The sequence below is a fragment of the Caloenas nicobarica genome, chromosome 4, assembly GCF_036013445.1.
Source record: "Caloenas nicobarica isolate bCalNic1 chromosome 4, bCalNic1.hap1, whole genome shotgun sequence".
NCBI classification, from domain to species: domain Eukaryota; kingdom Metazoa; phylum Chordata; class Aves; order Columbiformes; family Columbidae; genus Caloenas; species Caloenas nicobarica.
In genome coordinates, this window is record NC_088248.1 from 19665186 (window position 1) to 19688590 (window position 23405).

General features: G+C 43.2%; 1 protein-coding gene across 2 annotated transcripts in view; it reads right to left on the reverse strand.

The window, feature by feature from the left end:
* Positions 1-23405, reverse strand: part of MAML3 (mastermind like transcriptional coactivator 3) — a 244716-nt gene that overhangs the window by 62775 nt on the left and 158536 nt on the right. The window lies entirely within an intron of this gene.

A 23405-nucleotide genomic window follows, 5' to 3' on the forward strand; every position in this document is an offset into this window, starting at 1 on the left:
GGTCCAGGGCTGATCCTGAGTTCATTCTGACCTGAAAAGATTAAAAGATATATTCCTCCTCCTCTATTTTATTTTTCTCTTGCCTTTCACGTTGTATATGGACACCCAAGGTGAGTTTTTCCTCTCTTCTCCAGCAAAAGCTCTGACAAGCAAATACGTGACATCACAAGAGTCAAAAGCGAAAAATGAAGCAAGGGGAGAAGCCAGGCTTTTTAATCATTCCATTTAAAATGCTGCTTCCCCCTGAGTTTGTATGGTGTGGATTCTTGTTCACAACTATTTCAATAAGGAATGAAGAATTTGTAACAAAGGATATCTGTTCCGTAACTGCAAAGCTTCCAGCTCTTCGATAAAGATTAAAAAAATATCTTTGAGACTTTCAGGAGTTTCTCTGTCAGAAAGCAGAGCTATCCTTGAGGCCAATAAGGCAAAGAGAAATCTATCTGCTCTCTTTCAGAATCTGTCCCATCTCTGCCTACAGTTGCCTGATGTGAAAGCCTTTTCAAGGCATTTTCCCCAACTGTAAAATAAAGTTGGCCAGCACAGGGTTTCAAAGCTTGGTCTCTGTGCCTCCTCTTAGGTAAATTCTTCAAAGGCGAGGGAGGCATGACTTTGCAAAAGCTGAAAGCATTCCCAGCCAGCAGCTGGAAAGAGCAAAGTGCTAAATTCCTCCCCTGAGAACCTTCCCTGTTCACAGAGAGATGTCACCATTAGGAGCCTTCCTGCTTATACCCCCTTGGGTTTCCTGAGCTGATGACGCTTATCCCTAAAGTAGGACAGATGCATGCACTGATTTTTCTTACGGGAGAAGCCAGTAAGCCAACTGCTACTTGTCCCCCTATTACCTGGTTACAGAGCTGCTATCAAAGTGATTAGACAGCAGTATATTAGAAAAACAGATGAAAAGAAGGAAACAATCACTTTGCCTTAAAGGAAAAGACTGGAGGGGGATATTTGTCTCTAAATTTGAAGGCTGACACAAGCAGCATCTGAACTAGCTTTAAAATATTAGTCTCTCACCTATCAGAGTTACATCAATAGAAAACTGGTTAGCTTGGGCCTTTGAAAGTTCAATATAAAAGGGATAGAGAAGGAAAAAAAAACTTGGAAATATCTGTTAATTAACAAGCCACCAGGGTAAGAGGTTTAGGTAAATGAATGCCATGTTAACTAAGAAAAACAAAAACCTGGAAGAGGCATTAAGAATATGCATGCATGTACACAAAACATACGGCGCTGCTACATGCATAACTGCTTGGATCTCTGCAATTAAATGCCAGGTCTTCTGTGCACAAATGCTACCTGTAAGTAAATCTTAATAGTGGCTGCTTTTGAAAATGTAGAGCAAGGCAAATTACACGTACTTTACAGATACCTGAAAAAGTGACAAGTTCCAGAGGCTTCAGAAAAGCCATGCCAGGAAACAAATGAAACACAGACACAAGCCATAGCAGAAACACCACTTTACATGGGAACCTGCATGTCCTGAGCAGGAGGAGAAGCGAGGAGGGGAGTCGAGGGGCTCTATTTTGATAGAGGACAGGCTCAGCCATCCTTTTCATAAGTACCCATAAAACCAAACTGCAAATATAACACATGGCATGCAGATCTGATTTGTGCCTGTGACCGCATGGTACGAAGTGATACCATGTACTTAGATTTATTTGGCCAGTGTCAGGGCAAAGCAGACATGCTACATGGTCTAATGGGAAGAGCTTACTACTCATGGGGAAGGTCAATCCTTAGAAAGCGTATTTCAAGGAATCCAGAGTGTTTGGTGTTATCCAAATAAATCTAGTGTCACTGTGGCAGCTTGGAGGAAAGGGCTGCGTTTCTTTCTGATCTGCACCCTAGGAAGCGGTGGCACAGTTGGGATGTCTGAAGAAGCTCGGGGAGGAAGAGATGGGAGCTCTGCCTCCCAGTCCTTGGCTGCTGACCTTGGAATTTAGGCTTCCAGAACATAGCACTCAATTACTGAGATGGCTGCTGGCAGAATAAAAATCATGAGTTTAAGTCCCTCCATGAGGCTGGTTTACAGTTGCTGCAAGTGCCGCTTTCTGGAGATGGAGCAAATATGCACCTGGACCACGAGTGTGCTGGGCCTGCTCAGCACCTCATTCGGCGGGTACATGGGTCCCAGTGCACCGGCACTCTCGACCCATCACAATTAGTGCTGCTTGCTAGCAAGAGACCCCAGTCATTAGCTGGCACAGGAAGTTAATCACCTGTCCGCCATTACAAAAGGGATGGTCCCTTCAGGAGAAAGGTCGGTGGCTGGGACTACTCAGGGGACAATGTCTGTTCTCTAAATGGTGCCCTATGAATAAATCAATGTCCAAATCCCAGGGCTTCTAAACCTCTACAAACAAAAACACTCGCAAAGTATACACATTAAAAAATTACTCAGAATAAAAATGTCTCCTCCTGAGCCCTGGCTTTTGAATGCCATCTCTCCAGTTAACCCCTCCCTGCCCAAGCTATCCTGCCTGCCTTGCAAAGTGTGTTTTGTTGTTCCCATAGTACATTATTTGTTGAAATAAATATGGAAATAAGGCTGAGCAAGACAGCCAAGACAGCCAGACTGAAATAAATTCATCACTCACGGGCTCTCAAGGGAAGAAAACTGCGCATTTTTTCTAAATGATTATTTCTGAAGCACTGAAGGAATGGCTATATCACTAATGAGGCCAGTGCTCCATGACTGCTGATTATAAATGACCTAAAAAGAGACAAGGGGATGGTGTATGTGTGTATAGGGGGATGGGGAAAGAGATGAATTGTTCTTCCTTAGGATCTGGGATCGCCTCCCCAGGCTCCTCAAAAGTCTGAGAGCATTTGTGGTTCACCACAAATACAAGCCTGGTATATTTACAGCCAGGCGAGGAAGTTTGGGCTACAGTGTTGGGCTGCTCTAACAAGTAGGCACACAGTTCCTCTCCTCCCTTGATAGGTCACCATCTATTCACTGCAATAATAATTAAAAAGGAAAACGGGCTCTTTCAGTTGCCCCTGGGTCTAAATTATAGGTCCTGCAGGTTGATGCAGCCAGACTTGAGGCAAGAGGAGGCTGAAGCCAGGAATAAGATTCACTCATGTCTTCTCTCACTTGCTAATTCCCATGGAAACAAGCAACTCACAACAAATGACTCAAACATGCTTGCAAAAATCTTACTCATGTGTTTTGCTGGCTACCTTCCCCCACACCTTCAGGTTGAATGATTATAGATGCATTACACATGCAGCAATCCTCGAGCACAGCTGATTGTGGCACACGACAGGATGGCCACATGTAAAGATGGGCAGGATGCAAGCCACACATCACAAAATCAGCAGCAGGAATTCAGAGAATAATACAACAATTTGGCCATAAAAAGCTGCAGCTTTCAGATTCCTAGCAGTATTATTTGTATAACGTGATAACATAGAAGTGACAGCATCCAGAAGTATAAGAAAATCTAAGGGACAGCCCCTAATACACGTGACCTGTTATCCAAGTCTGAGGGTACTGAGGAGATGGGATTTACTTAGTTATCTAATGAGGTTTTGGTTTGGTTTATACATAGAAATTACCCAGGACACCTTGAAGAACAGAGATCTGAAAACGAGCTTCTGTAGAAGCTCAGACAAAGGAGCCCTGACAGATATTAGATGGATTATAGTCACACACCACTGCCAGAGGTTCCCTAACACTTTCTGAAGACTGTCCCTTTGCAGGTGCAAGCATCCTCTTGCAAGAGCTGACAGGGTTTAGGAGATGCAGCTCTGCTTCCATCAAAACTACTCCCACTTGTGTGTGGACTTACAGTAGCAAATTCACACGTTTGCAGGACAGCGCCTCAGGCCAGGGCTCCTACTATGACCCATAGTCTGTATTTCAGCTGACTGGGGTGGCTCATCACATAAGAGTTACTGCAGTCTCAATGGGGAACTCCAGAAGATTTTCTCCCCCTTGCAGGAGAGACCCTTTCCTTGGAGCCTGGGATCACCCACTGATCTCCTCACCGGTACCCATCCTTACAAAGACCAGGAGCACATCTAGACTTAGCACAGCTGCTAAATCTAGGGCTGGGGAAGAAAACTTTAACTAAGTTTCCCTCCCTCTCCCAAGTCATTTGTCACAACCCTTTATAGCTAATAACCTCTCTGTAAAATTTATAAGCCAAGTTAGAGAACTACAGAGTAGGGGAATAATTCACTAATAGCCTATATAAGGTGGTTTAGAAATCTTGTAGGAAAGAACCAAAATATATTAAATGCCACATGTTTCAGAAGTAACTGCAGTAGGTGCCATTCTTTTTAATGCTATCGAGTTCAGCAGGCCTAGATCTGTGCAAGATCTATTTGAGCCTAGCCACCACTGGAGCTCTTCTCTCAGAAACATTCCTGTGGAGAGCTGGAGCCAGCGGCCAGTTGCACACAACCCATGCTGGAGCCAGTTTCCATCTCCTTCCTCGAGGGCTGCAGACGGGGTTTCCTTTCCTCTCCTCATGTAAGCACCCCTACAGACAAATGAAGTACTCCATTCGCTTTTCCAAAAGCCTTGGACTGCTTCACCACAGAAAGTAAATCTGGCAAGCAAGTGAAGACTGTCCACTGGGTTACACTGACTCTCTCCCCCTTGCTTGAAGAAGGGAACGTAAAGAAATCAGGCCACCAATACAGTATCGGTGTAATTTCTGAAGTACTCTTAACAAATCTGACCTCAGGCTGAAGCTTTAAAAAGAATGTAGTGGTTTGTCAATGTAAACAGCTAGAACTAGTGTCATGTCAAGTGGTAACAAGGCCACTGCTGTTTTTACAAGCACCGTGCACTTAGCAGATAAAAATGAGCATCCTATCAAAGCCTGCCGCAAGTCGCACTTATCGCCAGCCAGAAGAAACAGTGCCCCGCACGATGGCTGCTACCCGTGCCACTGACAGCAAGTCCCGTTCCTTACAAGCTGTCCATTAGTATGATGAAGAGACTAATAACCACCACATACGGGTTTTTATCTTTTCTTTTTCTCATTGTTGGTCTACTGGCAACTGCTAATAGCTTTCCATGGCTCCTTTAAATAAACAGAACTAATTACTCCACACAATGACATCGTGGCTTACAGACAACTAATTATGTCATGGAGGGGTCTCTTAACATGCACGTTTATTTGCAGAGGGTCACAACTAACATGAAGTAAATTTATTCAGCCTTTATGCTATCAGCTGGTACCAAAATAACACTGAATCCATAGCAGATCCAGATTGCAGAACTTCAGCAGGCGGGCTCTCCCAGGAGGCTGAAAAACAACACATGGAGTACGCATATTACAGAACATGTGTAGCCGTGTTGCTGAGAGCCTCCTGTGCATTTAATGTAGTGCCATGGCACAGACCGAAACTGTTGTGTAAATAAAGCTCTGCTTTTCTTTGCTTGCATTTGCTATACGTTGAACAGGCAACCACCACTTGCTATGCCTTATGCCCGACTACATGCATTGCTGGAGGAATAATGGAAGTTCTTGTCCAAAAAAGCACAGAACTGAACAGATGGGCAACATAAAAGACAAGATACACTGGGAAACTGTTCTACCAGTAAGAGCAGAAGAAAGAAATAAGTGATTCACTGTATGTCATGCAGCCAGCTGTGGTAGAGGTTGGAAACAAACTTAGGGTTTCCTGACACCCCCTCCCTTTTTAGAGAGGAGACAGTGTCAAACCAAAAGTAATTTTTTAAAAATAGACTGTGCAGACAAGTATATAACTGACAAGACAGGTTCATACCAAATTATTCAAAGTGGATGTGATTGAATGCCTTTTTGAGCTCCTGTAAATCTTAAAGTACTTTGTTCTTTAAAGCGAGATGCTGGGCGAGAGAGTTTTTTGAGGTGTGCAGCCCTCCTCCTCCCACCCTGCATAAAAAGCAAATGAAAGCATTTGATTTGCAAGAATTTCTGGACAGCCACGTTGTACAAACAGTTACTCCCTCTCCTTAGAGACAATATCCTGAAAGGATATAGCAAGGACACCTCTCCACACATAACGATCCTTAGCATTAACAAGAGCTATATGCATAAAAAGCAGCATATATCTTGCTAAGCATGTCTGAGTGGCAGATGCACTGATGTAAGAGGGCAGAGTATCTTATTTGGAGCTATTAGCTGACTGTTGGGTCAAAATACCTGCGTAGAAATGTATGCCCCATTATACATGTATTCAACTCTCATTCAAGACCACCTACACCTCTACAAAGAACACGGTCCTTAACTTGCCATTTAAAGTATTCGAGTCAACGGGTTTCATAAGAAAATGGCCGCCTTTACAAAGGGGCTTCAGAAATCTCATTTAAGATGTGGGTTGCTGTTTTCTGCAATTCTCTAAGGCTCCACCTTCCACCTCTAAAGAAGAGGGTGTTTTTTACAGAACACAGACTGAACTACAGATTGCAAGCTCACTGTAAAACAGCAGTAGAAACAGGAGACAGGTAGTTTTCTCACAGACCAGGCTGACCTTGATGAACAATATCAAGAAAAAAGCTATAGTGCTTGGTCTTCCACTATGATTTTGCAGAGGTGGGTCACTTCAGTTACATTCCTTGCTGCAGAAACAGACAGCCCCAGCAGAGATGAGATCCTCTCAGAGGGCTCCCCCCTTTACAAAAGGAATCATTAGCAGATGACAAGATGCGTATAGAAAACTCTGATGCGGAAGTCAAGAAAAAAAAAATGGCACCAACGAGACAAAGAAGAAGGGTGCATCATGCCCTCTGTCCCTCAGTGTGGCTGCACGGCCCTGCAGAGCAGTGCCATGGAGAGGGGACCTCCTGCTACGGCTTGTGTGAGCGACGCAGAAGCCTTTGGAGAGAGGTCTTGTATTTATTAACTAGAGAGAAGGTGGCCAAACAAACACGTTGAGAATTGCATAATGTTAGGCATAAGGAGGTCATGTAAGGTCCTCATTAGGGATATCATTGCCTACCTTGATGTTGTACTGCCCAACTTTGGGTCAGTGCCAAGCGACAACAAAAAAAGGAACAGAATCAGCACAAATGGTTCATTTCTCTGAAGACTGGACGAACAACTTGATAAAAGCAAGGAAAAAATGTACCAATCCTGAAAAAGAGCATCTGCTAGAACCATCTCCTCTTCCTTTATGCCTCAGATTTTCAGATCAGTTTAAAGGAAAGTATACGTACCTGCACAGCAAGCATACCCATGACCTAGTTACCATTTCCCATGGGAAATCCCGAGGTCTCTTATAGCATTTTTCTTACTCCTATGCTAGGGAGACTGCAAGGTGACTACAGAGCAGCCAACCCTGAATGTTTGAAAATCAAGAAGTGAATCCCTAAAATCATGGCAGCGGACTTCATATTGCTGCTTGGTACCATTAAGTCTTGTGGTTTTCTCCATTTGCCTGCTCTTGCAGATACCAGGTCCAAGCTTTCCTTTGCTAGACAAGGCTTTTTTCAAAACACAAAAACTAAGACTCTCACATAAACTGGGCCTCTAGGATCTAAGAGCTTCCAAAGAAGACACCAGATAACTCCATGCTAATATGTGAGGTAGAAAACATGGATTGTCCCCTGCAGCTCAAATCATGGTGCTCACTCATCAATCTTCTGAGCCTCAGAACAGGCAGAAGCCATGTGAGTGTTTTGCACCGAGGTCTCTTCAAATGAAATCGCGTTGCCTGAGTTGCCAAAGCCAATTGCCACACATGGAAAAAACAGAGGGAAATTAGCAGTTTCATAGCGTCTGGTATTATATTACTTTCCCCCTAGTTTTACTTTGTTGGTAGCAACAAGATTTACATCTCTTCAGGCCTTTCCTGTTAAGGTCATTGGGTTAGCAATTCACGTAACCTGTTCACTTTTAGTTAGCTTAAGTGAATATAGGATTTATATGTGCATTTTTCCCTCTGAGAATGTAGATGTAGAGCGCACAGCAAGATTCATTTTTTTCTGTCAAAATGGTCCGTAACCAAAATGAAAAACCTTTGCTTTACAGGCTGAAGCATGTTGCGGGCTGAAAGGAGGCCAGGCTCTTGGTGCCTCTATATGTGGTGATGCCCCTGAGTGGGAGCACAGATCCACGCTCTGATTACAAGGCAGCACTGAAGGATGTCAAAACTGCCAAAGAATCCCAGGCCTGCAGGTAAGCAGTGATGTGCCTCTGCCTTTGAGACTCGTATCTTCAAATTTACCGCCCAAACTGGAGTCCAAAGATGGACAGCACACTAACATCTCCCTCCGGGATGAGGAGAGCATTTGTTCCAACAGCCTGACTGTGTCTGAAACACAGGTCGTCTCCTGTGTGCAGCTGCAGCAGGGAAAACAAATTCCCCATAGAATGCAGTCCATGTGGGTGATTGACATACGTGGTGACCATTGACAGACAGCAACAAACTTCAGGATTTGTTCCACGTTTAACTTCCTCAGACTTCAGTACTGTAGGATTCAGATCTCAGAAGCTGTGAGTTCTGGGGACAGCGTACAATTTACAGTGGGGCTCTGCACCTTTCTTCTCTTGTACCCCTTCTCTTCTGGTGATTTGTACAGGATTTTTTTTTTCCTCCAGACTGCTTGCAATTGATACCAGAGAAAGTAGAGGTCACAGGAAGAGTAAAGACACATAATCTAATTTTCATTTTGTCCATTAATCATGCATGACTTCAGCCAGCCATTTAACAAGGTGGAATTCTAAAGCGATCTCTCCACTGATGGGAGAAAATTCACTCTAATTCCTGTTGCTGCTCCACTCTCCTGTCTGCACTGCACAGAGCAGCCTCTCTTCCTTACACAGAAAAACGGAGTACATGCGTCCAGGAAAACATACACTCTCCTGGAAGTTTTCTCAAAATCTTTTTGCTAAATTTAAAAGTGTTCAGCTAAGCTGTTTGTGCTTTGTTTGTGGGTGGCTGGTTTCTGGGGGTGTGTGGAGACCAATGCAAGCCCAATAGGAAGCTCTGTATTTTAATACATTTTGATATGAAGTGGTCAGGAATGCTATGCATTATCCTCGCTCAGAAATAATAAAGCTCAGAAGAAGTTCCCTGTCTCTGTACCCCTTATATGCTCTCTGTTATTTGCCAGTCTCACAGCTAGTCAGAACCAAATCTCGTCTTTCCTAAAGTGAGACAATTCTGGAAATGAAAGAGATGTGCAGTCATCATAAGTAAGGTCAAGGAGATTGGAGGCATCAGGCCTTGAACATCCACAGATGAGGCAGGAAAAGGTGTCTTCTTTCTCAGCTGGGATTTGATGAGTACTGCAGTATTCACCACCTTGGAAGAAGAGGATGTCTGGTACTCAGCTCATTTAGCTATCTTTGTTTAATTCCTTGCAAAAATTACCTAGTGGGGGACGCGGGGGTGGGGAAGGAAGATCTCTATGGTTTAAGAAAGGTCCAGAGCAGCTGTATGGGGGAGTGAGGGCTGAAGAACCCAAGAGGGACTGTGGCAAGGCAGACTTCTGCTTAGCATTAATCTACCTGCTCGACAAGAGGGGAACGGACTCAGTATCAGTGTGAGAACTGTGGAGAACCCAGTAACTCCATACTCAAGGAAGCTTTGCTATTTCGCGGAGTTTCTTTGTCAGCTGTGCATACCTCAGTCTCCCCTCCATTCCTCATACTTTTGTCAGACAGAGGGACAGAGCAAAGGCTGAGAGGCAAGAGGCCCAAGGACATTCATACCTCCCCAACCAGTCCATCGGGGAACAAAAAGAGCCTTCCAAACTGAGAAGGTGGTATGACTGTGAAATGCTCTGTGTGTGTGTGTCTCTTTCTCAAGATGCTCAAGGGCATCATTCAGCAGAAAGTAACATTTAGCAGTAGATTTCTTCACCTTTTCAAGGTTTCAAAGAAACAGAGGGATGTCGAAAGAAGGAGAAGTGCATTTGCACAAAAGTAGGATAAGATTTGAGTATGTCAAAGACTCAGCTGCTGACAAAACACTTGACCTGTTTCAGAAGGATTGTCAGCGGTTCTGCCATGACAGACAATGCATTTGCCAAGACACCACTGCCATTCAGGAGCCTTCTTTCTCTGCTCTGATGACCAATAAATTCTCATCTGTTCTAGGGAAAGAACTGTGCTCTCCAACTGCAACTCTCTGCTGGTCGCCCATCTTTCTCTAAGAAGTTACATTCTCATTTCTGAGAGTATCTAGGTTTCTCTAGTAAGACCACTGATTTAAGCCAAAGTGCTACAATTCCTAGGCCCAGTCTTCAGGTCCTCAGAACTACAGGGATTTCACAATATGCCAGTGCTACATCAAGTCCTGACACAAGCTATGGAAAGGTGGCATGGGGAACAAAAGCCCCTTTGGCACAACTCTGATAGAATCAAACAAGGTGACAAACAGGTGAAATTTTCTCTTCCTATTCTGTATTTAGGTCTGATATTCTTAGGGGCTAACCGCCAATGTCTATGAAACCAGGAATATGGGAAGGGTAGCAGGGATTATATTTATCTGTCAGTGTTTCTGATGAGATTGACCAACTCTGGGAAGATGTGTGGGCATTCTTGTCTAGTCAGAGCAAAATAATAAAGATGCAGGGAGAAATTTTTAAAAGAAGAAATGAGAATTAGAGACCCAACCCGCACTCACTTTTCCAGGGGATTTGGGGGCATGACTGCCCTTTTGAAAACTTGCCTTTGCATGTGAAGAACACTATAGTGTGCACCAAGACACTACACCTACAGCAAAGAACAGATGTACTGGCTCAATTCTTACAACTTTATTGAATTCATTTTCAGCGCTCCCAGCAGAAATACTGTGAAGTTCAGGAAAGACCTTTGACATGAACATGGATAAGCAGCTATGTAAAATAATTGAGAGAGTTTTCACAATGCCATTACTGAGCAAGCCGTTTGTATTACAAATAACTTTATCAGTTGCCGGACCAAAACATGTTTCACAAGGCAAATACCTGATCAGAGACCATAGTGCCAAGGTGAATATGATGTAGTTTTTCCTGTTCATGTACTTGATCCAAAAGCAGCAGCACAGAGCTAAAATCTTGGCTTTTGGGTCTGATTTTTGCTACATATGTGTGTTTAGCAACTAATTACATACTGCAAGCAACCCTTGGGTGTACAATCCCATCTCTGCTAATAGACTTTCATATTCTGACAGGGATGCTCAACAGCATGAAATAATCCTCCGCGAATTTACCAAAAAAGCTCCCAATCTCTGAGTTTTAAACTATTAGTGATCCATCACTTGCAACAAAACCAACGCAGCTACTCTGTTAACAGACTGGATTTTAAACATTGACCGTGGCTGTTTGCCTGTGTGTGCAGAAATTACTAACCCAGCTCTCCAGCTTCCAAGGTCGCCATCAAAAACAAGACAAGACTGTATAAGTAGTTTCCTGGTTAAGTATTTTAGTAAGTTTCATCTTTTTCCCCTATCACACATTATCCTAAGGAAGAGTATATAATTGTACTTGCAGGGGAGAAAAATCAGCAGATGATGCAACAGAAAAGCAGAGACAGATATGCACAGAGGACCATTTAAAAAAATATATTTTTAAGAACACCACCATTTGAATGCCAAATGCAAAGAGAAACAACAATAAATATCCAATCTTGTTTCTAAAAGAAGGAATAAACCCCAAATTCCTTCAAAAAAGCTCATATTAAAAGATCTGATATGTGCCTTTTAAATAGATAAAGCAGTTCAACTTTGGAGTGACTTGGATACTTTAAATTTGTCATAATGTTAATTTGATACTTGGATCCAGATACTGTGGTGACAAGCTCACTAGAAATCATTTGATGTGAAATAGGATAGATCCCCATTCCTGACCAGTAATCATCCAATACAAACCATGTACACATGCTTTTACGATCAACGACGACAAATACTTCAAATCCTTGTCTAACTTCTGCAACTGAGCCAGGAGATCTCCTTCCAAAATAAGCCTGAAAACACTTTTTAAAAAAATCATATGCTGCTTTTAGACTGAGATTTGTGCTTTTCTCCTGTACCTGAATTCTTCCTTTGTGGGAAAATGAAAGTAAATATAAAAAGAAATATTATGAGTATGCTCAAAACATCTCAGAGCTGATCACCTTTCTTGTTGACTCTGGTTATAACAGGGATCATTTTGCCATTTAATAAAATCAAGCCTAACCAAATGCTGCCAAGACATTCAAAACTGCACCAAAAAAATGATGATCCTACTCTACTAACTTCTGTTTCTGTTTTCCAATAATTGCTATTGATATTGTGTATTGGAAGACATGGTCTAGTTTCTTTCAGAAAATAACCATAAGGAAGATCTCATTGCTAAAGACATTTAAAAACTAGAAGAATGAGGGGGAAATCACAAGCAGTAGGGCAGAGAGAGGTCGGCTCAGGTAAGATTGAGGCAGTTTTTTAGAGAATGCAAAAATTTTTGGTTTTCATTGCTGTCTGACCACAACTCAGGGGGGAGGGGTGGTGGTGTTGGTTTTTTTGTTGGTTTGGGTTGGGTTTGATTTGTGGGTTTTGTGGCGGTTTTTTTGTTTTGTTTGTGTGTTGGGTTTGTTGTTGTTGTTGTTGGGGTTTGTGTATTTGTTTGTTTTGTGGGGTTTGTTGTTGTTGGGTTTGTTTGTTTGTTTTACAAGGGTACAGCATTTATGTAACAAGGGATTCACCCAATTGATGCCAAGCCATGCCTGTGTACTACTGGAAAGTGAAATGGTGACACCACGTGTACTTCCCTTTCTCTCGTAGCACCCACAGCTCCAGGAGCAAGCCTTGGGACTCAGATGCACCATTAAAGGACGTTAAACTCCCATGTGTGGAGGTGCCTCTTGTACAAGCCTGAGGCTTAGTTTGCTGTAGTTTCCTTCCTGGGAAGGAAAAACACCCCTTGGATACCAGCTGCTGCAACCAGTCTGTCCCAGTTCATTGTATTTATTGTACTCTATTTATTGCATTTCTTGTACTCTGCTCTGAATATCAGCACTTATTCCCCAAGTTCATTAGCTTTTAAGCAGCAGATGACCAAACAGTTTATGATCTGTTTCGGCCAGAACAGATATTAACTTCTCTGAACTAATTATCAGAAACAGTATATACCTTCTCTCCAAATCCATCTAGACACTGAAGCTTTACTAAACATACTCTGTTCCATGGTCAACCTACATGGGTCTGATTTCCCTGCACAGGATAAGGCAAGATCTTGCTGCTACCAAGGCTGCAAGCCCCAAATGCAAGATGACTAAAATCTGAACTGCCCTGTTTCCAGAGCTAAGACAAGCTCCACATGCTAATTCTCCGCTAAGCCAAAGCATGGGGCTTTGATTTCCTAACCTCAGGATGTTATCTGGCTCCAGTATAGGATTACCATTAGCTCTGTAGGTCTGTCCTTACAGCAGGGTCACTGTCATACCATATGCCACTTGGACAACCTTTATTCTTCCTAGATTTTTTTTTAAAATCACAGTGTTCATCTGGAAGAGCCTGGATTCCCTCGGCTTTCAAAATCTGCTTTGCATTGCTAATGCATGGGGCTGTAGGCAAAGTTGCATTAGAGAGACAGAGAAAGACACAGAGAGAGATACTAAAAACCTGTTAAGATACAAAATGTCTTCAGGGTGCTCTGCTCTTAAATATTAACAAAAAAACCAGAGAAGGTTTACTCAATTTCCATTTACCAAACAAAAGACCCAGTTCTTTTCTAAAATGGCTTCTGCATAACTTCAGTAACTTTAATGAATATTCCTGACTTGCACCAGCGTCACTAGAGAGAGTCTAACCTAGAAAGAGCATGTTGGGCTTTGCGTGGAAGTCATAGCAGGGTGGGGAGTCACAGCATCAGTACACACAGAATGTCCTGATCATTTGATGCAGCAGGAGAAACCTCCAGACAATTCTCCCTCTCCCCACTCCGGTACTGTAGTAAGAGAAAGGGTCATCAGTCTCCAAATTGTCACTCTCGCAGCAGAACAACAAAAGAAAGAAACCAGAGAATCTGGAGAGAGAATAGAAATGGCTGTTCCAAGATCAATGACCAGCCTTCTGGGACATTGAAAGGATTTAATACTCATATAGTACCTTTCATCCCAAAGGAACTCAAACACCTTTCTAAATTATATACTGGTCTTGCATGAAGACTACATCTGTTGAAAGGAAGCTGAGAAAACCACGTCCGCGCACATGACGGCGTGTCAGCAAGGGGCAGCCACAGTGCTGCAAGGGGCACAGAAGGTCACCTACAGGAGATTCAGGTCCATGCCCCAGGGGTTTAACAAACCAGTACCCTGACTGTATAACTACAGCCTTGTGCATCCCAGGAGAAGAGCGATGTGATGGTTTCTCCGTCGCTGGGGGCTGCTGAAGCAGCCAGTGAGGGCTGATAGCGTTGCCTGACAAGCTATCCAACCTGAGGAGCTGATCAGAGCCTGCTCGACCCCCACGCCAAGGGCACAGTACTAGAGCCTGAGGCAGAAGAGCATCTCCAGTGCTCTGTAACACTCCCCATGTATTCTCTTTTCTCCTTTCAGTGGACATAATGCTGAGAGAGCTTAGTGTACTTTACAGGGAGAGGTGAATTAAGAGAAAGGTCTTTTTTGTTGATAAAAAGGAAGAAAGGAAAAAAAGCGTGAAGGCGAGAGTGAAAGGAGAATAGTCAATGTCTGCAAAGGGGTGCAGAGAGAAGATGACCAAAACCTAGGGAAGCCACCAGAAAAAAAACATTCATGACCTGCTTCTTTGGGGAAGAACATCAAGTTAAACCACATACAAATATGGAAGCACTCCACAGACATTCAGAAACATAAGCAAGAACAGCAATATCATACTGAAGCTTCAAGGGAGATTCAGGGCGAATTCCCATTGGAGCAGAAGACAACAGGAAAACTTCTAGCAACTTAAGAACAAGCAAGTCACAGCAGAGTTTGGACTCAAGAAGAAGTCACCAAAACAACAAGTCTTTCATTGAAAACCACCATGGTTCCCTGCCTGACCTCCACACCTCATCTTCCACTGCTTTGCTAATGAAAAAGTTCAGCATGGACTCTAGATAACAGAGCAGCACCAGCTGCATCCCCATCGGGTACCCAGGGGAATATCTGGTGCTCCCACAGCCCTAACTCAGACTGGTCAGCTCAAAAGTATAACTGGAGAGCTACTGCAAGCACAATTTTCAAGAAAATTCAGTCACGCTCAGAGGCAAAGATGCAGTGAGTATAATCGGTTGTTGTTCCACTTAGGGTAAATGTCCACCCAGGGTAAATCTTCACGTAAGCATCAGATGCTTAAACCAAATCTTAACATTTCATCCTCCTGCGCCTCCTGTATTTCCCTATCTCCTCCCTGTCTAGCACATCCAGGTATGGCCGTGATCTTGTCCATGGTGGGACGGTAAGATACAAATGACAGAGGAAGAAACTACAGGTTGACCTCATTGCCAGATAAAATCCATCATGCGTGATTAAAACTTAACAAAATGCAATCACATTAAAAATGACTCTCATGAAGTGCACCATGATTTACTGACTAAATGAACGAGAAATTTATCTGAATAAAATAGTCCTAGCCCTACTGCATTGGCAATGCATGATAAATTGCTGATTGTGAGAAGATCATTGCTTGCTGTTGGATGACATACATACATTGATTTTTCCTAACAACATTAATTAGCATAATGGCATCTCCACATACAGTACATAAAGTTTCCTCTTAGCAAGCAAAAATTATTTCAAGCCTTCAGGTCCCAAACTGCAAAGAATAAAGGATTTACAAACTGCCTCCTTGTCCTTTGTTATGCAGATCAAAGGTCCAACCCACTGGATCTTACTTAATCTTGAAGACATGGGAACAACATTCAAGAAACTGCAGGCATTGTGCAATTAAGCTGTGATCACAGTGGCTTGTTTTTTACATAGTGGTGATCTAATTTTGTGAGGCCAAAGAAAGCCTCTGAGAAAGAAGAATCTGATCCTAAAGAACTGGGGAAGAAAAAAACAAAACAAAACAAAACATACCAAAAAACAACCAAATAAAAAAACCACCAAAGCAACATTTCTCCAATTTCACTAACATGCACAGGGGCAGACTGTACAATCCTTACATAAGTGCTCCCATTGACTAGGGCTGGGTAGGTGAGAAGGCACGAAGTTGAAAAGGCAAAGCACAGTCCAATAAGAGGAAAATAAAAGTGGTGGAATAGGTAAGGAAAGTGGAGGAGAAAGAGACCATAAGATTCTCAATTAATAGAAAATCAATCACAATAACCTGCACTTTTAGCTTTGAAAAATCTGAGAGGTGATAAAAGACCGCCTTAAAAACAAAACAGTGCCTTGATGCTCAATGCTTTCAGCAGTAAATGGATTTCAAACTTCCTCGGGAGGATTTTGCAAATATGCATGCTTTTTTCCCAGAGGAACGTGCTTCTCAGAAGCACGAACAAAACCATTCTTTTACCGATATTAATGTTTTGGGTTTTTTTTCACACCGCACACTATACCTAGAGCAGAGGACCTGAGCAGAAGCAGAGGAAAGCAGACCCCCGAGCTGCCTCTGGTGACAGCAGCAGTGCTGGAGTGCACCCAGTCCACGCTGAGCACCCCCGAGCTGCTGTTCGCTCTAGTGGTGGCAACGCTGGGAGCTCTGCTGAGGTGACAGCCCCAACGCTTTCACTCTGCTCTGACCTACGCTGCAAACACTGACACGAGGCTTTGCGCGGCAGCTGGGAGGCAGAGCGGGTAAGCAGGATGCTCCAGACTGGGGAGTGGACAACGGGCCATAAGAGATTTAGGTTCTGCTGGCCTTGATTCAGCTTCCCCTGCCCAGCAGCGGTGGGGAACATCCCGCCCAGAGCAACACACACACATCTGCACGGCCACAGTGATGGGCACGGGGGAATCTGGGGTGCGAGCAGCACATCTTGTCACTCGAAGGTACTAGAATCATAGAATCATTTTGGTTGGAAAAGACCTTTAATATCATCGAGTCCAACTGCTAACCTAACACTGCCAAGTCCACCTCTAAAGCAGGTCCCGAAGAACCTCATCCACACTTCTTTTAAACACAGCAGAGCTCAGAGACCCTGCTCTTTCCACGAGCTTCTCTCTCCTGAAGGGCTGCACTGGTACTCTTGTGCCGGGCGGGTTTTTACCCCCCTCCCTGATGCTCAGTCACTGCCACCTCTGTATTGTGACTAACTGGAGCCTTTTCCCCTGCGTCATTAGCGTTAAAATCATGTGCTGGCAACGCACCTGGCGAGCCGGCCATCCCTGGCCAAAACAGCCTCCCTCAAGCTGTGAGCACGTCTGCAGGTGACACCTGTGTCCCTTTCAGCAGGGCCCTTGGAAAACAGCCTGCCCTTTATGTAACCCGAGTCAAGGATTTTTTTTTTTTGGTAGTGGTTTTCGCTCTTTTCTGTGGCCTGGGAAGTACTGAGGATATAATCCCTGCACCGTCTGCAAACCAGGTGCAGGAACCGGGCAAGCGCAAACAGAAATTTCTGCCGCCATGCAGCCCGTGGCTTTTCTTGTGTCTGACATCTCCAACTGAAACTCAGAGCTTCATCTGCTTCAGCCATGCAAGCTTTCTGGTCCAGTCCCGTACGTTTCCCCCCACCACACTCTCTTACCGCATAGAGTAAGTTTAGTGGACTTGAGCAGGCACTTGGTGAAGCCACCGGTACCACCGAGAAACACAGAAATACTTCTTCTTGATCTTGGACTAGCAACTCCCATGTGATAAGATGAATAAGGTACATGCTGCCTCAGAGCAACCACATACTTTAGATTTTACTATACGTCCATATGCATTGTGTAGTTTGTGATGTACGTAGTAACGATTTAAAAAATGTCTTAAAAGGTTTTAAATATTTTTGTTCTATGCATCTCTCTGTGGGAACAGTGAAGCTGTCTTCAAATGATGAAATCAGTTTCATACAACATGAAAGGCAAGAGAAGGTATCATTAGTACAGCTTAAAAATCACCTAAAAATAACTTAAAATTGCTTTTCCATCTCTAAGAATGCAAGGGCTTGTAAAACTAATTTACTGCCTTATGCTGCTAGAGAAAAATCCTTACGTTGTGGGAAACTACATGTCACTGGCAATTTAACCAAAGAAAACTCCTACTCTTTCTTTTTTTGTTGTTGTTTTTTGGTTTGTGGTTTTGTTGGTTGGTTTTGTTTGTTTTAGCCACCTGTGATAAGGGCACACTACAAACAGTCTTGTTTGTAGTGAAGCTGCTCCATAGATTGGAACGCTAAAGTCCTGGTTGAGATGGATTAGTGGGCAGACCAAAGGTGGAGTGGCCAAATTTATCACACAGTTGGTGCCACAACATTAGTGAGATTATAGTTAAGATCTCCTAGTCCTTCATCTGTCTCATGACTAGTTAAAAAAACATTGAATATGACAACAAATATTTCATACTATTTCCATCTGCTGGAGGTACAGAGACCACAGAAAGCTGTGGTGTCTACAGTGATTTCCTGCACACTGTGACAATACCAAAATCCTGTGCTATTAAATGGGTAAGAAGCAGAGGTCGAGAAATAAAAGCCGGGAAACAGAAAGTAAACTTGCACAGGGAGCTTAGACAGAGGGAAAGAAAAATGGCTCATGGAGTAGCGGGGGAGAGAAAGGGAAATGAAATATGGTATAAGGACAGATTTTTTAAAAGTTTAAAAATATAACCTGCTGGACTCAGAGGCAAAGAAGTACACAGTGGAAAACCAGTTCCCTGGAAGGTGTATACTGGGCAGTCTCTGGCATTTTGCTTTCTCTAGGCAATACTATGTACAAAACTAATTTAAAATGTAGATTGTTTTGAACATGTTAACTCTCAAGGCTGTAAGTAACATAATATCAGAAAAAGAGATGTCTTCTCAGGGCAAACTCTTTCTAGGCTGACCCTTTCAAAACTATTTTTCTTTTTGTTTTTTTTAAAGGCATTGTCTTTCCCTCAGTTTCTCCAAAGAGCATAAGGAAATAAAAGGCAGCTTACAGGTATACCTCTGTTTTTCAAAAATGGATATTTCTAGCTAGCAGCAAGGAACCTGGCAGAACAGATTTTACAGAAGGATGGCAGCATGACCAGCCAAAGACTGGGCTTCTGGAGTGAGGAACTGACTTTTAATATTGCACAAGTGTGAAACAGAAGTGAAAAAGAGACAGAGAAAACATAAAAACATGATTTTGTGACAGTGCTGCTGAACTTAGGCTTGTTTTCTTACGAGGTACTTGACCCTGTCTAGACAGCTCCCACTCTGACTGTAGAGCAAGAACTGCTAACAAGCTCCCACTGGGTGTAAATGAGGAAGCCACCTGTTGGGAAGATGTGTTGACACAGAATGGGTGGTTTCCTCATCACGTGTAAGATATGCTTGCAGGTTAATGCATGCAAAACATTCCTCACACACACACAAAGGGGCTAAATAAAGGTGAGAGTACTCAAGAATACACGTATGCATGCACCACATGAGAATGAAGAATGGAAGGACCGACAGACTGGCTTCTCTCCTTTGTAACAAAGTTGGCTGTCTCAGGCTTAATACTGGAGCTGCTCAACAACAACATTAAAAGGGCAGGTTTCCCACTGCCCATGAGGAATGAAATCTTTGCTGAGAGAGCAGAAGTCACATTCTTTAGCAAATTAGATGCATCAGCTGGGATTTGGCAGAACCTCCTGAATGCAGGACTCCAAATCTGCACTTAACCACTTACTTGGACGGTCTTTCAAGAGGTATTAAGCGTTCCCACTATGGGCACGTACGCATCCCAGACATCAGGAAATCTTTCTGGGGGGAACACACATGCTGATAGCATAGCACTTCTAGGTACCACTATGCTTGAATATCCAGCAATGCTGTGGAAAGTACTAGAATAAAGATTCACGTGGGTAAAATAAAAGACAAAATAGGAATTCGGAAGCGCGAGGTATACCTCACTCTTGAGCTGGAACATCACAGCCAGCTGGGTAGCCTTGTCTGTTCATCAAAGAGCATTCCTTCACACAGATACGGATTAGGCAGAGACACAGAGAGCAGGCGTGGAGCTCCAGGCTTCGACTGCACACCCGGCCCAGCCCCAGCACCGTAGCGCTGGGCTGCTCTGGGATCTGGCGGCCAAGCCCTCCACCGATGGCTCAGGAGCAGGCTGTTAGTCACACCGCCTCAGAGAGGGATGGAAAAGCTCCTGGTAATGTATGTGTCCGAAAAGGTATGTTAGACACAAAGGAATATGTACACCCAAATTTAAGAAGAGCTGTTGGGCTCCACATGTAACTCCACAAAACATAGTGACATCATCTGCTCACACTCCTAAGCTACAAGTCATGAACTACGGTAAACAAAGATGAGTGAAAATGAGCCCCTAAAGATGGGATTATTACTTTTACTTTTCCCCTGAAAAATATGAGAGTCTTATTTGGCTCTAAGTTCCTAGTTAGAACATGAAGTGGTACTTACTGATGTTCTCCTCAAGCAAAATAGCTGTGATGTATTCGTGCTCTTAGGATAAACACGCAGCCTCTTTCAGTGCTTTTGAAACATTACTGAGTTGAGGAAGATGTTTAAGGAACACCAGGATCATGACAGGACAGGGGATTTTCTCTTTCTGGCAGTATTTGACCCCCCATAAGATACCTGTATGCTTTAGCTTTTCTCCCTGTGTCCTCCTTCTGCCATTTCTTGCACCTTACGGAGTAGCCCAAATAGTTGCAGACAACTTCAGTTGTGGCATTTATTTTTTGAGCTCTTCACGGTGCTACCCAAAATGAAGCTGTCACCATGTGTAACCTTTAATTAGCTGCAAGATCTGAGGTGGGCACTATCTCTTCTGGCACATGGCTGCTACACGTCACACAAAGGCCCCAGACTGAGAACCATCACAGCAGAAATACTAAGATTTTCTTTCTTCACAATGTTTGCTCAATCACATGGACCTGAGATTAACCTGTTTGTCTCCAGGAGCAGTTGGAAAGGACTGACACTTTTTCCCCCACCTCCCCTGCCGCTTACAAAGGGGTGGCTGCCCACAGCATGGGGTGCTCCCCATGCTCCCACCCGCAGCAAACAGCCCTCCGAGGGAAACAGCAGACCTCATGCTGACTTCCCATAATTCGCCCCTATTGGTGCCTCTTTTTCTGTTTGCCTGAGCGTAGAGCTATGGGCAGGGAAGGAGCCACTTACATGTCACAGGGAAAAAAAGGAAGACTGAGGGGAAATTAAAAAAAAAAAAAAAAAAAAAAAAAAAAAAAAAAAGAGAGAGAGAAGAACAGGATTGAGCTTCATTTTAAAGTAACCACAATCTATCAATAGTTCAAAATAGGCTTTTTAATTGCAGGATACCCTATAACCTTTAGCCCTGACTGATAATCTGATAGCAGTTTTGCTTGCTGCAAGCTCCTTAACAGATAGAAATCAAAGCAGAGTGAGAATGCAGGAAAGGAAAGGAGGTCCTTGACAGAGCAGGCTGGGTGATGACCATTGCCTGTGGTGGGAGCAGAAACTCCACAAAACGTATTTAATCAAGTTAAGCAGCAGAGTCATTCCATCCCTCCCAGAGTAAAGGGAGCACAGGGGGAGGGTCCTGCCTATTCAGAAATAATTACTGTTGCAAGAATATTTCTATAAATAAAATAAAACTTTTCTTCAAATACTAATAAAAAAATTTACAAGTTTACTTGGAATCAAAGCACAGTTCGTATAGGCACCCCTACTATGGAAGAGAAATGGAAAAAGAGATGGGGTGGGGAGAGGAAAAAACAGTTTCTAATCCAGTCTCCAGTTTTCTTTACAAAGGTTGAGAAAGACAATGAGAATGTGCTTAAATTGGCAAATAAACTTCAAGACTACCTGGAAGAGGCTTTCCTAGCAAAGGAATTTTCAGTTTCTTCCCTCCAGAACTGAATTGTTAAAAGGCAATTTTAAATCTAACATCAGCAGAGATACATGGCACAACACTCGGGCTTAGAAGCACTGCTAAGGGTAGAAATACAGCCTGAAAGGATGCAGCCTGATTCATCCCTTACAATCAGTACAGCAAGCAGTAAGCGTCCAGTTCCTATTAATCTAAAGTACATTGTTATATGCCTGATGAAGAATAATCATTTATTTATAGAAGGATCTTTAAAAAATTATAGGAAAAAAGACACTTTAAGTGGTTCTTCTGTGGAAACATGGTAGGTCTGAGTATATTCAGATCCAAAACACAGCAGAAGGCCACTGTGAAACAGCCCCCCCCGCCTTACTGACTTGGAAGGTGTCCCCTGCAGAACTGCCCACAGCCCGGGAAACGGGTGGGCAGCTGTAAAGCCTTCCTTGGCCCTTCCAGCAAAGCCTCTTCTCTTCCAAAATTAGTTACGAGGCTTGCCTCACTCTCTGTAGTGGGCAGGGAAAGCCGACCACAGACATCGGCGTGGGTTAGTGTGAGACCTTGAAGGTCGGGAGGAGAAGGAAGAAGAGATCTTCCTTGTGCCTCTGGAACAGAGACGCCTCAGACAGGCCTCCTTAGATTCGTATTGCTAAATCTGGTCAGGACCTGCTGGTGATTGCCTTACTGCTGTTAGCTGCAAGGTCTAGTAAATCCACACAGCAAATGCACACTCAGTCTCCTTGGTGGCAGATGAATCAATTTAGGTACACGCTGACCAATAACTTCAGCCCTGTCCTCAGTACAGACATTTGTTTCTGTGAGATGTCTTTTCTAAAAGGACCACGTGGCATGTTAGAAATACAAACACAAGAAAAGAGAAACTTCCAAGAAAGGTTTGGAGTTGGGGATCCAGCAAAAAGAGTGGAGGAGGTGAAGAAGGGGTAAAAATGTGCAAGCAGGTTAAATTGAGTGAAAGCGAGAGATGGACACCATAACCTCAGTCATGCAGCCAGGTGGCATGACAACAGGTGACACAGAAATGGGGGTAATGAAAATCTCCAGTATTACATTATCTTGCAATGCTATTGTACGATTTATAATTTGACACGCTTTTCTTTCAGTTTGATTTTCTCGAGTCAAGGTAGTAAGGGAGAATCAAAGCTTTAATTAAAGTATACTTCTGTCCCAGATGGATAAAGAAGAGCTGCAAAACAAGAATACTAGTGGTTCAGAAAACAGGAAGACAACTACCACCACTACCCAAAATACATATTATTTATATGAGCTCATGATTTTAATGCAATTTTAGAACTTCAGAGTATTTAAGACCAGCATTGTTACAGGGCACAACAATTGACTGTTGTGAATATGTTATCATACAGATGTATATATTAATGAAATTAACATAATAATATAGATTCATCTAAAATCAAGGTTTCTGAGATGTTAAGAAGTGAACTGGCAAACTTGGGAATTATGGAAGGAAAATTAAAATACAGGGGCAAGAAGTACTCTAAATGTCTAGCCTCCAGAAAAGGGTAAAGTTAAGGACGGTCATGGTCTTAGAGAAATGACACAAGGATAAATTTAAAACTC